An 18337-nucleotide genomic window follows, 5' to 3' on the forward strand; every position below is an offset into this window, starting at 1 on the left:
TATGAATGTTGCTCCAATGTTTGTGCATGTACCTACTGTACCTTTATACTGATTCTTTATACTAAATATATTGGCAGACACCTAATAGTATTTTCAACAAAACCATTTTTACTCCAACCAAATATTTTACACTATGGGACCTTAGGCTGTCAATTCCAGTGACGACAGTGTCTCTGTCATGTGCTAATAAGCATGCATCAGCATATTCTTCCAGTGCAGTGCAAAATCCAAACTTTGTGGAAATATTTAAAAAGGATGAAATCAATACTACTATATTTCTTCTTTTCAAATAAGACTCTGTACTTAATTTACAACAGCTCACAGTGGTTTAAATATCTGAAACCAAATGGTATATAGAAGAAAAGTGTTGATATAGTGAATGAAATAATTACAAATGCCTTCAAAAGATAAATTTATTTATATTCCTGTAAGCCAACTGCACCATGTTCTTTATGATTTGATTGAAGCTAAAACCCTGTTTGAATTTCTTAAACTGATAGAAACATTAAGGCGGACTTGAATTCATTATTTTTAATTTGTTAAATGCTTCTTCCAAACTAAACTTTTTTTTTGTATGTACCATTTCTCTTTGCTCTTTACAAATAGGGCTGGAGAAAGTGCAAGTCAGTGTGTCTGGGACAAGGAGGCAGGCTGGAATCACAGTGGCAAAACTGATGCTAATTTCTTTCTTCCCTTTCCATATTTAAACCAGTGTTCAAACACTGTTTTAAATAGCTCCAGCAGTACATCATTAGCTCCTCGCCAGGCCCAATGTTCAGAGCTGTAGGAGATGGGAAATAAATCGTTTTATAGCTCCTAGGGGCTCCGTGGATCATACTGAGCTCTGCAGCAAGAAATTAAGGGCTTTCTAATGGGCCTCACAGCTGAAACATATTACTGTATCTGCCAACACAATGGCTCCTTCTTATATCCTCAACAGAAGCTGGAGCTCTGTTGTCAAAACATCACAGTGATGCTTCACTGAGCCACAAAGACAAATATAAAGTTACCAACATCTGCAAAACAGAGATGCAGTGGAGACTAAACCCATATGTTGTACACTGGTGTTTGTTTTGTGTGTTCTTATGTTGTCAAAACCAAAAAAAAGAATTCTAAACTTTTCTTCTAAAATTTTCTGTAGTGATAAATGATAAATTGCCTACATTGATGTTCTCCAGAGCATGATGATTTGGTGGTGACTGACAATGTCCGTACTGTAAGTTGATTGGTTCAATATCACTGTGGCTGAGCTTTTTTTTTTTTTTTTTTTATAGTTTGTCCCAGGCAGTTTTGAGCACACTTTGAGTTTTGACAATCTGGTCATTTGCCATCATCACAATAAACAGACAGCTAATGCTAGCTAAACAATTCCCTGTGTGTACTGTGAGACTAACACAATGAGTGTGTGGGAGCCTTCTAATGTAGTCAGCCAGTGTTGAAATAAATGCATGAATAGTAGTGCCTGTAGTGAGAATTAGTGCTATGGTTAGCAAGTTAGGCTGACTAGATTCCACTTTCTGAGTGGAATACAAACCTAACTATTTATCTGTTTAATTTGCTAAAGGTAAATAGCTAAGGCTTTGTGGATTTGGGGGGTAAAAAGTGCATATAGTACTGGTTAGTAGTGCAACATGGGAGATGACAACAACTGTCATAGCAACACTAAAATTGTTTTTATTCACTTTAGAAAGATTTGCACAATCACTGTTATAGATTATATCTCCTTACACAACAAGCACAAAGAATTTCATTTTCAGTTTGACAATATTGATGGTTGTTTATCGCTAGTCATAGTGTACACACTTCTGTTTCTATTCATCACCACAGTATCATTAGCTACAAATAGCCAGGATTCTAAGGAAATCAATTAAATGTTAAATAAAACAGAGAATAGATCCACAGAGCATAGCTGATAATTTTGTGTTTGTGCGTGTGCATGTACACCCATGTTCTCACAACATGTCTACATACAAGAAATGTACATATTATAAATGATTTTGTAATTATATTTATATTATATTGAAATAATTATATTAAACATATAACAGGTTCATTTTTTAACAGTTTCAAAGTCAGTATTATCATTGTGTCTTCTTTAATGTTGGCAGCCAATGCCTTCAGTTTAATTTAGTTGACTATAATCTTTAAGGTTATTCACAAAAAACATTTTGGATTAATAATTCATTTAATTTAACCATCTATTTGATCTCTGACAGTGACTAATATAAGACAATAGTTATTCCAACCTGTAGCCATTTCTATTTTCCACCTGGAACTGGTTTGCAACAATATGTTTCTTCCAACAGTGCAAAGTATTTAGCAACCCATGCTTGTGCCTGTTTGAAGGTGTGTCAGGGAGGAGACCCCATAGAGAAGAGATGTATTGTATATGAACCCTTCAGTGTTCCAAACAGCCATCATTGCCCCATGGAGCAATGTTTCCATCACTAACACAAAACAGTTTTTTCTGAGAATTACTGGAGGATAACAAACAGAACTGCATTCAACATTTTACAAAAAATGGGCTACAATTTGGCAGCACAGAAAACACACTCTTTCTAAGGAAACAGTACTCTGGTGCAAAGAAAATGATCCATTACATCCATTCTGTGGAAAAAACGTAACATGAAAAGTAAAGGAAGTAAATTATACAGCACCAGCAGAGACAACCATGGTGCCAACTTAAGAAGCTCAAACTTTATCGACACACAATCGCAGCATTACAGACACCAGTTATGAGGGCAAAATAAAACTGAAGCAAAACAGGAGCACAGGAATTACAACTGTATGACCTGTCTACATGTACAAACATATGATGGATTGCCACTTAATTCAGCCATGTCATTGCACATCGATCTGCTTTACAAATCAGAGTGATATCTTTCCACAGAAACTGCTAGCAAGACAAAGCTGTGCAGATAGTTGGCGACAGCACATTAAAGGTCTCTGTGGTTCAGCGGTCAGCATTAATGGGCTGTCCAGGTCTTTTCTTCCATCAGGTTCCTCCACACAAGGCTACATCATTACAACAGAGCTCCCAGCTACCGAGCACCAGGGTCAGACTTTTAAAAGGAAATGGAATTGGTTCCAAACAAAGATATTACTGTTACTCACAACATCAAAGACGGACCGTTCCAGTTTCATGTCATACTTACAGGGCTCTGCTTTCTCTAAGAGGGAAAATTGTTCCTTCATTTGAAACTCTTTTCATCTTCTTGGTTCCACTGGATTTCTATCAGTGATCCTATGTATTACTCTAACTAACATGGTGCTCAGCAACTGCCACGCCTTGTAGCGTGTGTGTGTCTATATGTTTATGTTCATGCAGAGTTTGGGTATTTAGCTCATCCTAATGTCTAACTGGGTTAAATTTATGATTTGCACTCATGGGTGCAAACACAGGGGCAAAGAGCCTCCACTGAGATGGGTGGAGTGGTGCAGGTGACATCTAATGTATACAAATCAGATGGATGTAATTTAGGTGCTTGTTTTGGCATGAAATTTCACCCGTCTCTTTTTTTTCATTAAAGTCTCACACCTATGTGATTAATTTGTTTAGTCGTGTGTGTGTATGTGTGTGTGTGTGTGTGTGTGTGTGTGTGTGTGTGTGTGTAGCCTTTTCACTTACAAGAAGCCGTCGCATTTTGAATGTGAAGTGAAAGAAATCATACCATGCCATTGTGCAAACATAATTGCAAGTCAAGATCTAATTCCAGATTCCAGTGCGTAACCAGAACATAATATTTTAGGTTCTTGATATTCAAGTCATACAACAACTTCAAGCAGCCAGATCAGCCTGTGACCACAGTGGCCTTGCAACCATCTTGGTGGTTTCCAAAACAAATAGGCTGCTGTTCAAGACAGATTAGTTTACTACTCAGTCCAGCACACACAGAGGGTCCTCTGACATGTCTGACATGTCCACTGACACGGCTCCTCCTTTCCCTCACTCATGTATTTTCTTCACCTCTTAGCTCCTACCAGCGAGGATGCGAGATAGAGAGATGTGTCAAAGAGACATGAGGACGGAGGAATTTAATTTACCAAACAGGACAGCAATTACTCATGACACACAGCATCTCAGCTGTCAAACTTGTAGAAATAATTAAGTTACAGTTTAAGAACTGATAACCGCTGCTAATAATGGTGACTCTGCATTTGATGCATTTAGAACTGAAAACAAGAAAAAAAAGAAAAGCCTTTTTTGCTGATGACAAAAAAAAAAGTGTTTTCACACGTGATATTTCTATCTCATGAGTAAATATGAATAACCCTTTAGCATGGTTGGTATTATCATTCCTGTTTTCAGTTTGACTAATCTACAGTATTTAGATCAATATTGTTAATATACAGCAAAGCTGTTTCCACAATAGTCTTACTGTTCCTTTTACTGTCCCATCAATCAGCTGACCAATCAATAAACACATTCTGGTCAAATGGGTGTTGCCGTCCGCTAAAAAACTTCCACATGGACCCGGCGTTCTTTGCACTAAGCTCCTCTGAAGCCTCCTCTCTCCTCTCTCCTCGCTCCTCGTTTCCTCTGAGACACATTTAACAGATTGGAACATCCTCGATGATGGCAGCCCTCAATCGATTTCCAGGTCACGGGCCAGAGGACGGAGGAGTGAGGACGGAGGAGTGAGGACATGAGGAAGCAAAATTAGCAAATTGGAAAACACCCAGAGACTTCAGCATACAGCAGAGGACAATTGCTGTTTTTTAATTTATTATATGGTGAGCAGGCTGGACACAAAAAGTCCTCATGCAAGTTGTCAGTCCCCTCACACACCCAGTGGAACCACAGAGGACATGTTGTGCATTACCCAGTCACAAGTGGTCGAGTGATCTTTCCCCCATAGTTGTCTATTAAACGATATCTAATTTACAGTGAGTTACACAGATGTTTAGGTGAAGTTGATACTCTGAAGTACAGCCTAGTGTCAATTTAGGGCCAGTCTAATCATGAAAGGGCCCAGCATGCCACTTTCCATGCTAATTCACTGTTGTTCAAGGGTTTTTCATCTTGTGATTTTTGTATGTGCTGTTTTGCATAGGTCTCTTTCACATCATTGCTGTAAGACATGAGGGGTGTTTCATCAATGCAGCTAAAAAAAGCTGCGCTTACTTGAAAAAGTCTGGCTAGAATTAACATCAACTTTCACTTGAGGCTTAAGCCGTTCCACTAACGCAGCTTAGCCGCGTCTAGTCAACGCTAAGTCTAGCCAGACTGGAATAAGCTTGAAGTGTGCACGTGCACAGAGTACATAAGCAGCCCAGAACAGTCGATTGTAGAAAAGACGATACTATGTTGCAAAAAGAAGAGAAAACTAGAGCGGGGGTTCTTCTCCACAGCAGAACAAACCTGCTAATGAAACTATATGAAGAATATTTTTCACCAAAAAGGCCAAAACTGCTACAATTAACAAGGTGAAGGAGATGGCTTGGCACAAAATTGATGACAGATTAAATGCATACCTATAGGCAGGTAGTGATGACCTAAAGGTTAGAGGAGTGAACTTATCACCAGAAGGTTGATGGTTCAATCCCCACATCCGGTTTGATGAGTCTGGGTGGAGAAAGTGAAGAGCAGTGCTTGCTCATGGTTTTATCTCTATTTGTTAATAAATGAGCATTCAATAGTATTGCCCTTCAGATCGGTGTGGTTATATTATCACTGGCTGGATAATATCAGATGTATAATTAAAATTACAGTGTTGGCAACTTAAGAGAACCAACTTACCAACATTATCATCCACTCTTTTACACATTTTCTCTTTTACATAGTGTCCATTAACAAGTGTCAATGAAAGTTAAAAATTAAGTTGCAGTTGGAGATAAAGAAACTGGAGAAGGATATAAATACAGTGGAAACTGCTTAGTGATCACGTCTGCGATGCGAATGTGAAAAGACACTTGATGGAACCGTCTTTTGAGAGTCTGTTTCCGTCTGTCGGACATTCTTTGACATGCAGCTGAGTTAAGCTTGACCGTTAGCCTGCCACAGAGCAGGTTAGTTCTGCTGACTAAGTTACCATGGTTACTGAGCAGGGACTCATATAAGCCGCAGTGATGGAACGGAACTCTCACTTAAATTAGCGAGGCTTATCGAAATAAGCCAGGCTATCCCGTTAGCCAGCTCAATGGAACACCCCCCAGGACACAGAATGCAGCCATCTTTAATTTTATTATTTACACCTGTGCTTTTCCTACTGTCACATCAAGCCACACTTGTTCCTAGTCAGTCCAACCCTGTATATGTACCTGCCCACAAACACTTTGTGGGAGTTCTGTGCAGTGTTGTCAATGTTCTTGAAGTTACTGTTGTGGTCTAGTTGTTCTGTCTGCCTGTTATCTGTTTAGACCTTCTGCGAGTTTGTAGCAGTCACCCATTTGTGGGACTTGCTATCATTTCCCTATCTCCCCGTTCCGAATTCGGACAGTTGCATGTCTGGGTTGATTGGAAGGTTATGCAGATCACCTGTGTGCAGAGTGTGGGGACTGGCTCCCAGGTGGTGATTGAGAGCAGCTGGGTGCATTTCCCTCTTGGCCAATAGGGTTGTGATGACACCCTTTTTCTGGGGTTTAAGAGAGGAGAGAAACTGCACACTGTGGTCACTGTGTTCTTTCCCCCACTGGTTGCAGACCTCATTTGAAAAACTTGTCAGACAGAAACGCTGGCCTGTTCAGGCCCTTTTGTGTCTTCTTTCTGGTCTTTTTCTTTCTGATGTGAGGGTACCTTTTGAGGGAATACCATAACATAAACCAAGTGTCCTGCATTGGTTTCTTAATGCCCATCGTGCAAGAAGTTGTGCTTGCCCCATGATAGCCTAAACAGCTGCAGGCTTTATTTTTTATACACATTAAAGAGGCATTTGTTTATCCTTATCAAAGAGGCATTTTTTCGTTAGTATTATTGAGGAGGCGTTATTTCATTAAGGGGACGTTTCCTATTGTGCAACACCTTGTGAGGTTCTCCAAGTGAATATTATTTGTTGTTTTTTTTTTAAATTTCTTTATGTGGCTGGGAGCTGGTTTTCCGACTTCTTACAGAACATCTGTGTTCAAGGGGAATCAGTGCCACCACAAGTTTATCACCTGCCTTCCTGCTTTATCACACTGGACTTTCTTGCTTGATCATTTGAGTAAATGTCCATCTAAGTAAACACTTCATTAAATGAAACTCTTCTTTTAATGATATACCTTGGTGGAACATTACTTTTATTAACATAAAACGTCATCTGGGCACCACCTCCGTAATCTTTAATGACCGGAGGAACATTAAGTCCTGAATTAAATTCTTAATTTAGTTAAATCAGTTAATCAGTCTCATAACAGTCTTCAAGCAGTGACCTCTGTTTACTGTGCTCTAAGAAGACGACAACAACAGCTTCTTAGGATAAACGAAGACATTTATTAATAGCTAAACTTCTTGAGGAAACAGGATAAAATATAAGATGATAAAGACAAAGAATAATAAGGCATTTAAAAGATAGAAATATATTTATTACTTTTATTTATAGAGATAAAGTAATAAAGAAAATTTGAGAAAGATTGGCTTGAAGTGTGTGACTCAAGGCTAATGCAACAGGACAATTTTAAGGGAAACTTAACTCAACTTCTCTAGACAGATTGTCTTTTAATTTCAAAGTTATTCAACATCAACCCTTGATCACAAAGCAATGTTATGCCTTACTGTTGACATGTTTCGTTGTTTTGGCAGGTCTTAGCAGATGGAGTTGGAGGTGGCTGCAAGTTACAGCTTGGTGCGGTGTGGTCTGGCTTGGACAGGGTTGAGTTGTTGTGGTGTAGCAGTGTTGGACTACTGATGGAGAAGAGTCAAGCCGTTTCAGGCTGCTCTGGAAAGAGTCTTTTCGGTTTAACCACTAGTTGGCTGACTGCTGTCAGCAAGCAGGCCTATATCCAGTTTCAAGCGTCGCTTTCTTCTTCAGAGCAATGTTTCAGTCTGAGCTGAGGATTCAGGCATCGGCTGGCTTCTTGTAATCTTAGTTGAATGCCAAATAAAGTTTAATCTGACTACACTCAAATTTTTAGTGGTGTAAACTTCAAAAATACTGTATGTGGAAACACGAGAATTAATGTTACAAATAAAATAAAAACAAACTGAACTTGTTTCAATAAAAGATTCAAATGCACATATACTTGGTCAAAAAACAAGAGACATCTTAATAAGAAGTGTGTCTTGGCTCACGAGTTTCTGGAGACCAGCTCACTGAGCTCAGTCAAGCTTTCTATTTCTAATTTTGGTCAAAACAGGCAGAGTTTTGGTTGTATTTTAAACAATTTTGCGCCAAATTACTGATGAATATTCAATTTCTTTGTTCCGGGGAACTCTTAAGGTGTGGTTGACTTTGACTTGAGATGGCAAATAACTTTCTTACACTGGAGAATTAAGTTCAAAGTTTTAAATGCAAAGTTCACACTTCCAAATCACTATATACTTCATATCACCTTGTACCATATATTGTAAATCCATTCAGAAAACAGCTTAGCATTATACATTCAGTTAATAAGACAATCTTTCTATCAACACATCAAAATTATCCGTCATATTAATACTTCTCATGATGTTAAGACATCCAACCTTCATTGATTCAACTTTCTCAAGCCTTCTACACTGAAATAAGTTTTTTTTAATCTATGGTGAATACAATAGTTAAACACTTATGTGATTACATTAAACTTTCAGAAACATAATTTCACATAAATTCAACATAACTCTTACTTCGAATATTAAAAAACATTTAACAAGATTATTTCCTAATAAAAGAAAATGCTCAACCTAAAATTCGTCACACATCATATTTTTATATTCTTTTTACGTCTGAAACTTCAATAGAAGTATTTATCTAATTTAACCATGAAATAAGTACAGATTAACTATTTAATAGATCAAAAGTTAAACACTTTGGTGATTTTAAAAATATCATTGTATAGTTATCAAATATTTAACTCTCAAGGAGAAAGCTCAATCTTATCACTAGAGGGCAGTATTGTCATATGTAGTAAAAATGTCATAAAATCAATATCTGATCAATAGATTACTGCACAAACTACCAAAGTTACACCATTCTTTGTGTGCTTACATGACAAATGCCATTATATGATTTATATAATGATTACATATTTATTTCACATGAATTCAGATTTGCTGGGAGGCTCCATGAATATCCTCCAGGAATGTCAGTTAGAGTTTATGACTCTTGTTCTGTTTTGATAAGAAGAGGTTTTCTGTCCATGTGTTATCGTTCCTTTCTCCATGACCCCAAAGGTCATTAATGCATTTAGTGCAGACCATAATTTGGTTATTGGTCAAAAAATGTTTCTCAGGAGATCTGTTCAATCTCCATTTTTGTCACAGTGTTTAACTTTTTGGTCAGTATCATGTTAACAGACAGCCTCTTGGCAAAGAAGTCAGTTCAGGGTCCAGGGGTGAGGCATTAAATCATGTTGTGGTATTCACTCACCCCATCAATTTGAGATTAAAGAGAGGCTGTTTTATTCATGAATTAAAGAAAAGGCTGCAAGGTGCCCTACAACCTTTTTGTATTTATTAAGGCTAGATAATAGTTATAGTAAAAGATAATATTGGAAATACAGTAGACTGTTACTAGAATCACATTTTATAGTGCTACAAATTACAGTAGGTGTAGCCCAACTTCAAAGGTCACTGTCTTCTAAAGCAACTTTGACTAAATGGGAAAATCATGGTATCAGGGCTTTGTCCCCTGAAACTTTACTAATAGAAGACATCATGTCCTTGGAAGTATATTTGGAGTGCTGTATAATCAGATTTTGGGTACTGTGTATATAGTCACGTCCTGGCCTTTCAACAGCATTGCTTCCACTGCGTGTTTAATCTTTGTGCTGTATTCCTACATCCCTTCAGGACACAGTTGAGCAGGGGTTTATACAAGACACCTGAAAAGGCCTTTGGGCTGTCTCCTTGCTCTTTGTGTCCTCACTTGACACTCAACATATTGAGAACAGCGACGGGAGACAAAATGTGGTGTGTCTTCAGATGCTAGCGAACAAAGCCATGAAGCCAGCCAAGCTAAAGCAACATCTGATTACAAAGTACCCAGAATATGGGGGTGAAACAAAATAAATTTTCCATCGAAAGAGCGAGGAATACAACCACCAAAAAACACAGATGGTGAACCTGGCCACAACTTCAGAGAAAGCACAGAAGGCTTCTTCTTTGGTGACTCAACAGATTGTTAAAAGTAAGAAGCTACTCACAATTGCACAAGAACTCATACTTCCAGCAGCATTTGAAATGTGTGAAGTTATGTTTGGGACAGAGGCAGCTAATAAACAGAAAGCTGTACCTCTCTCGAATGACACCATGAGGAGGAGAACTGAAGAACTCTCAGATGACATTCAGTCACAGCTACAGGATAGATTGTGTTCCTGCGATCAATTTTCTATTCAGTTGGACGAATCAACAGACATTGCCAGTGTGGCTCAGTTTATTGTTTTGGTTCGTTATCCATGGGAAGGGAATATTTTGGAGGACTTTCTGTTCTGCAAAGAGGTGCCTGGAGGACAACAGGTGAGTATAAATACTGTCAAGTTGAATCTAAATGCAATTTGAATCTCTGTTCAAAAGTACATATACATAAATAAATGGTACTAGCATGATTCAAATTGAAATGTGTACAAATAGTAGTAAGCATATGCTTAATTGGTTTTACGATTGTGAGGGGGTCCTTGGAAAAATTTGAGACCCCTTGCTTTATGCAGCCCCTCAGTTCAGCCTCTGTCTGAAACAGGCTGTTTTAGCCTGAGTCTCTTTAAGGCCCCCCTCCTGCTGAGCCCTCTCTGTTCTGATTGGCCAGTTTCAGGAAGCTGCATCTTATCTGAAATATGCAAGTGGACAACACAAGCAGCAAGAAGGAGAGTAGAGGCAACTTCCTAACATCAGAACAGTATAAAAAATAACAGAAAATCACAAAGTAAGGTGATCTCCCGGCTCACATTTACCTCACATGCATTTCATTCAATGAGTACATTAACATGCAAACTAGTATCCCAGTTTTAATTCTTAGCCTGCTTTTCATCTTGTTTGGAATATGATGTTTTACATGCAGTATGAGAAACCTGGTTAATTACATTGTAAGTGCATTCACATATGTCACAAGTGTCCCAGTTATGAACAGGTTTGAGAAACCCAGATATGCTAGCTAGAGCTCTCCATAGACACCACTATACTGTGGCATGAAAACACTTCTTTTTAATCCAATTCTGATTATTTTGTTGGTACATAAACTAGTGGTTGAGATGTGGAGAAATCATGATGCATGGAACTGGGGTTATTCAGGTTTTTTAGGATATGCACATGTAAACACACTGGCTAGGCTTGATGTGGGGGGTTGGTTTTTTGTGTGGCTGTGAGCATGAAGAGAACTGGGACCACCTATGGATTAGGGGAATGAGGGTAAAAATGGCTTGAGTGACATAAAAGACTGAGTTTTGGTCTCATGCTTGAATCATTATTATTTCATTGCTTTGTTTGGATTTTACCAGTGGTTACCTGATGAGACCACATCCCCACCCCTCCATCTAATCCAGCCAAATACAGCCACAACCACTATTTTTTTAGGTCAACAGAGGCTTGTCCTCCAACCTACAATTTTTAGCAGTCAGTCAGACAAAACAGGAGAGGAGGAATTGCAGCCAATTTCTTTACACAGTTTGTGTGCAATGACATTGACTTGGTTGAATTCACATCATTTGAATGTCTTGCTCTTGAGCTCAAAGCAGAATTATCACTACTCATCATTACATTATATCAGTCACCAAGATATTCATCACTATTTCTACAGGAATTCTCAGAGCTGACCCCACTTGGTATCACTAGATATGAGGTTAATCCTGACTGGTTACCTGAATATTCATATTAATAAAAAGAATGACTCCAAAGCTATGGAGCTTGTGAATTTACTGGACAGCTTTGAGCCCATCCAACATGTAAATGAAGCCACTCATCAGCATGGTAATACTCTAGACATGGTAATAACAACAGGGTTAAACATTGATAATGTTTCAGTATTCAAATTACCTATTTCTGATCATCACTGTGTGTTTTTGATGCAAACCTAATCTTAAAAAAAAGAGATTGCTAGATGGCGAGGCTGAAGCAAAGTTCTTTAATATTATGAGATTATTTGAGTCATACAGTTATGACTGCTATTTAAATTACATGGTTGAAAATTTCAATACCGTGTCATCTGCTTTAAATACTGCTGCTCCGCTAAAGGTTAAAAAGAGGTCGACTTACAGAATCTCCCCTTGGTTAAACAATAACAGTGTTAATGAGATCAAGAGAATCTGTCAGGCAGCTGAAAGAGAAAAAGGAGGAAACTAGACTCACAGTTCACTGTAATATATATACAAAGAAGCCATGACTGCCTATAACAAAGCAATACATCTGGCAGGAAAGGATTACTTTTCCAAGATTATCACAGAGAATGCTGGGAACTCTAGAATATTATCCCCGCCAGCCCAAGCAGTTCTTCCTTTCCATCAAAATGTGAAGAACTCACATTGTTCTTCAATAACAAAATGACATCAATTAGAGTCAGTACTGCTGCTGATGTAAACACAGATGATCTCAGCAAATCCTGTAAAAATGATGTAACCATGAGAAAATTCACCTGTATTAAATTAACTGAGCTTTGCAAGATGGTCACTGAATGTAACTCCTCCACCTCATGTATTAATCCTGTACCAACAACATTGTTAAGTGGGTGTTCGACAAGTCATGTCCTAAAGATGATAAATACACCTCTGCAAACAGGCATCTTCCAAGATGCCTTTCAAACAGATGTTGTAAAACCCTTACTAAAGAAACCCAATCTAGATGGTAATGCACTGATATACAATAATATAATGCACTTATAGGCTGATATCCAACCTTCCATTCATTAGTAAGAAAAGAAAAGATAGTTTCAGTGCAAATTAACTCCTTTCTTAAAGAAAATAATATCCTGGAGGAATTTCATTCAGGCTTTGGAACATACCACAACACTGACACCGCTCTTACTAAAACAGTGACCTCAGAGAAAACTCTGATGAAAATAAGGTCTCAATTCTCATCCTCTTAGACCTAAACACAATTTTCGATATGACTGACCATGGTATCCTAATCAATCATCTGGAAAAGTGGGTTGGTCTTTCTGACTGTGTTAAACTGGTTTTACGTCAGTCTTGGAGATCATGTGTCTGAGGAACATGACAATTACTTTGAGGTTCCACAAGGAAGCTGCCTTGGTCCATTATTATTCTCACTATACATGCTGCCACTTGGTGACATCATCAGAGAGCACAGTGTTTCCATAGTTATGCAGATGACACACAACTGTACATCTCCACTGAACCAAATGATGCTGCAGCTATAAACTCCATTACTACCTGTCTTCTGGCAATAAATACATGGATGAGCAATAATTTCTTAAAGTTAAACAAGAACAAAACTGAAATTCTACTAGTCAGCCCCAAAACAAAAAGAGAAATGCTGTATAATAATCTGGGGAAATTAACTCCCTGAATTGAATCTGAGGTTACAAGTCTTGGTGTTATCTTAGATTCAGATCTAAGCTTCAGGTCCCACATTAACAAGGTGATGAAAACATCATTTTTCAACCTTAGAAACATAGCTAAAGTATGACCATTTACAAATCAAAGATGCTGAAAAACTGATTCATGCCTTCATTTCAAGCCAACTCGATTACTGTAGTGTGCTTTTTACTGGCCTCCCAAAAAAAACCAGACAGACCTCAGCTCATTCAAAACTCTGTAGGTTGGCTAGAACCAAGAGGAGAGAGCACATTAGCCCAGTTTTAGCTGCTCTGCACTGGCTTCCTGTAACGTTTAGAATTGATTTTAAGGTCCTCCTCCTTACATACAAAGCCCATAATGGGCTAGGACCAAGCTACATTGCTAACTCCCTTGTATACTATTTGCCTTCAAGGACACTGCAATCATCTGCTGCTGGTTTATTGGAGGCCAAAAGAAAATCAGGGATGCAGCCTATGTCAGTTATGCCCCAAAACTATGGAACACACCACCTATAGATATCAGGAAAGCCAGCACACTAAATCTTTTTATTTTTTGGATTAGTAAAGATATCACTTTTTAGAATATCTACAGATCAAATCCTCTATTCAAACCAAAATCAACATTAAATCAGGATATATTCTATGTATTATATTTTTTTAAAACTTTGTTGTTATTATTATTATTATTATTATTATTATTATTATTATTATTATTATTATTCAGTAAGTTATATCTTATATTTACATTGATGTTTTTTGTTCATTTTAAGTCTTTTTTCATGTGAAGCACTTGGTGCATGTAATTTGAGAGTTACAAATGTAACTCATTTCCATAGTGGTACTAGCCTTCCCAAAATAATGATACCAGTAACTGTTGTGCCTATGATTCATTACAGAATCAGACGTTATATTGTTGAGATTTCAGTCATGTCCATGAGGCAACATCTGTGTTACTGATGGGAACCCAGAGTTCTGGGTGTGCAGAGTGTAGACCGAATACACAATATCCAATCTACACTGGTAGTAACTTAACACAGCCCTGAAGCGACTTTAGGAGAGCTGTCAGTAAACAGGGAGGCTTCTGTGTAGCTGAGTCAATATTTTGTTCATGTTGTTTTTATTTTGGTGAACATTCTCAAAACCTATGTGTAATATTCTCTGCCATAAAGTTCAAATTTCTGTGTATCGCCAACCTTATATTGAATGAATGAATGTATCCTCATTGTTCCGGTTGGACAGCTTTTTTGCTGGTAAGATGTGTGGTGATGCTCTCTTTCCCTTGGTTAAGCAAGCACACTTAAAAGTCATTTATTCAGACTTAAACTGTATGGAAATGTAACAATGGATCATTGCCAACGTGTTTGAGTTTTTCCATTGGTTTTGGTTGGCAAAAACAGCTGCTACTTCTGTTAAATCTGTCTGAGATTCTCCCTTATTTGCATATTTTCTGATTCGCTGCAGGGGACTGAGAGAGAGCCTTCCAATGTGTGTCTGTGTCCTATGCTACTTTTATAGGTATATTATGTTAAATTGTTATTTGTAATATTCTTGTGTACTTTTATGGAAAGACTGCATTGAATGAGTAGCCTAACTACAAATGAACGAATCAATGAAAATAAGCTCTTTATTTAATATGTATTTTTAGTTTTCTTCTGAAGAGATGCTATATTTACATGTAAACTAGAGGGTGATTTGTGTAGTGGAAACTTTAAATTTTGTTTCAGTGGATATTAATTTAACTCAATTATTACTTTTGTTTTTCCCTGCTGATTTCAAATACACACTGTAATTACTGTAACGGCATACATTTTTTTTAATGTGCACATATTTTATTTATAGCCGTTGTTATGTTTATTTTAACACATACACACACACACACACACACACACACACACACAAAAGTTGGACAGCTTTTGTGATGGGGACTGAGAGACCGTCTGCCACTGTCTGTGTACTGACTGTGCCCCATGCTAATCTTGCAGAGAAAAAAATGTGCAGATCCTGATTCCTGGTGTGACTGGTGTTCTTCACCCTGTGAGCAACCATCCTACAGCTGCTACATTTGTCAATGAGAAAAATCTATTCTGACTAACGTCAGAATATGGCAAGTAAATGTCTGTCTGTCTGTGCGCAGGTAATGTGAATCACACGCGGGATGAAAACTACCAGTTAAAGCAGTAATAACTGAATGTGAAACGATCAAATGGATATTAGAGAAGAAATGGTCTGAAAATTTTAAAGGCCCTCTACACCTGTATTTCTGTAGCTTATTCTGTCCGATTACAACTCTGCTTTGGTTGAAGTTGAGCAGAGCTATGCTGGGAATAATGTGAGGTCAAATTACATGTACCAATAAGAATGCTAAAGGTGTAATTTGTCTATGAGGTACAACAAAGCTAAAATGTCTGCAGTCTGTACACAACCATACAGTCCACAGAAGAAATCTACTGTGAAAGTATTCTCCCTTTTTAATGAAAATAGTGGCATGCAGAGTCACCATAGGTATTACACACAGTATTGCACATAGTGCATATACTGTCACTGAAATATTAAATGCATTTATTAATAATTTACTCCTGCCATTGTCTTTTATAAAAAGCCTTTTTGCACCTGCTTTTAAAAGGTCTAATGGCTTCAGATGTGATCTGGATCCAAATCTTGGCTGCAAAACAGAGATTTCAATCTACAAGAAGTACATCTATAAATTCTATGAATTTTCACTATGCTCAGTATTATATCAATACTAATCTCTAGTACGTCCCAACACATCATTTATAAATGTGTAAATTGTGTGGGGCTGTAATATTTGCATGCCCTGCTGCTGAATATTTAACCCCATTAACAATATTTAATGATCTGAAATGTCATATGCATGCTTGTGTATTAACACGTATGCCCTTCTGATAGAAGCCACCTGCATGGGGCCCAGTTCTGGCTGTCACATGGCAGGGATCATGTTGTAACAAAGCACAGCGCAGTCATCATTAACAGGAAGCCTTTGCTCTGGTGCTGCATCTGACACAGCTCAGCAGAGTAGCCTGGCTAATCAAACACCTGACACACCAAGTCTCATCTGAACAAGGAAGGGCCGCCTCTTATTGATGATCCCCTGAGCGCTGACGGCATTGATCGTCTGTGTGGAGTGTTTCCATACTGTTGACAGGAGTGTGTGTGTGTGTGTGTGTGTGTGTGTGTGTGAGTGAGAGAGAGAGTGAGTGAGCCGATGCAGGACGTCTGAGTTACACTGACAAGATGCCTCTTACCGTCGACATCTGGATAAATGCCTCCTCAGAGCTCCTCGACTCCTCTCAGGCTGCATTTCCCTGCTCCTCTCAGCTCACCCACCGCCTCCTAAAGAGCATCAAAATGTCATATATCCCAATACACAAACACTGATTTATGGGCTCTCCAACTGTAACTGACTAGAGGCTGTTAAGCCAAATGAACATGTCCAACTGGGAGCATCATGAGAGTGGGCTTGTGTCCTCTTAATGTAGCAAGGTCATACATATGTGCTTATATGTGGATGCTTATGGGCCAATATACTGTACATTCTGTACAGTATATTGGCCTTTTTTATCATATCATTACAGGGCTGGGAAGTTTATGTTATATGCAGCATTCAGGGTATTCCATACCATAGCTGTAAGAACCCACAATACAGATTTTAAATGAAAAATGTACAATGGGTGATCAAAAATTGGACAAGAAAAAGTAAAAAGGGAAGAGAGATGAATATGATGTAGATGAAAAACAAGTTTACAGCCATTCAGTTGTGTGAGGCCTTAAATATAAAGGCTAACTGCCCACAATTAATCAAAAAAAAAAAAAAAAAATAATAATAATAGCAAATTTTTAGTAGGTATCATGTTTACCATATAAATTTAGCATGTTCAGCTACTGAAATCACCATTCCTAGAGCCCCCCAACTAGTTTAGACTATGAAAACAAACAGTATAGGATGGGAGTAAAATTCAGAAATCGAGTTTCGAAGAGGGTTGTTTCCCGTAAAGAAAACTTATTATTAAAACGCGAAAAACTTTTTTGTATTTGTTGTATTTTCTTTGAACTTGATTTTTTTTTTTTTTTTTTTTTTTTTTTTTTTTTTTACTGAGTGAGAGAGATTTGGCTGTTTTGAAAAAAGGTATAAATAATACCTGCTTGGTTTCTTCCATGTATTTGGTGTAAAACATGAATTAAATCAGTCACTATAATCAAGCATTTAACTTTGTTTTACAGACATGGTCAATGAAAGTTGCCTACAACTGATTTGTTTTTGCAGGCAACTTTCTACTCCATGCAACTCTCTATGTGAACATAGTCTCTCAATATTTTAATATTGTAGTCTGCTGTCAGACTACATGATTGAGGGTCTTAAAATGCAGCCCTGTCATTTTGCCTTAGTTGGTTAGGCCAAACAGTGGATTTCATGACCTCTTGGTGTTTAACAGCATTTGCAGAATCTACAAACCAAATTTTTACTGTACATACAGATGAATGGTAGATGTTTATATTATCCGTCAGTGTTGGTTGAGAAGTTTAGACTTCTGTAGTTGTTTTGACAATTATTCCTGTGACTGTTGGTTACCATTTGAATGTGCTGTTGTGAATCCAAGCTGACATCCATCTTGAACAAGCAAGCTATAAACTTTTAAAAGCCACCTTTCAAGGAGTGATTATTGGATATTCAAAAGTAAGATTTTGATAAAGCATTAAAAGGCAGATGCAGTTACACAACACAATACATAAAACAAAAA

General features: G+C 37.8%; 1 protein-coding gene across 1 annotated transcript in view; it reads left to right on the forward strand.

Moving 5' to 3' along the window:
• The window catches only part of tsnare1 (T-SNARE Domain Containing 1), a 218893-nt gene extending 203163 nt beyond the window's left edge, over positions 1-15730 (forward strand). Inside the window, exons 13-14 of the transcript XR_006404418.1 lie at positions 15042-15095; positions 15563-15730. The gene's annotated coding sequence lies outside the window, so the exon portion shown is untranslated. The remainder of the gene's footprint in view (positions 1-15041; positions 15096-15562) is intronic.
• Positions 15731-18337: the final 2607 nt, after the last annotated feature.

The sequence above is a fragment of the Thunnus albacares genome, chromosome 8 (assembly GCF_914725855.1).
Source record: "Thunnus albacares chromosome 8, fThuAlb1.1, whole genome shotgun sequence".
NCBI classification, from domain to species: domain Eukaryota; kingdom Metazoa; phylum Chordata; class Actinopteri; order Scombriformes; family Scombridae; genus Thunnus; species Thunnus albacares.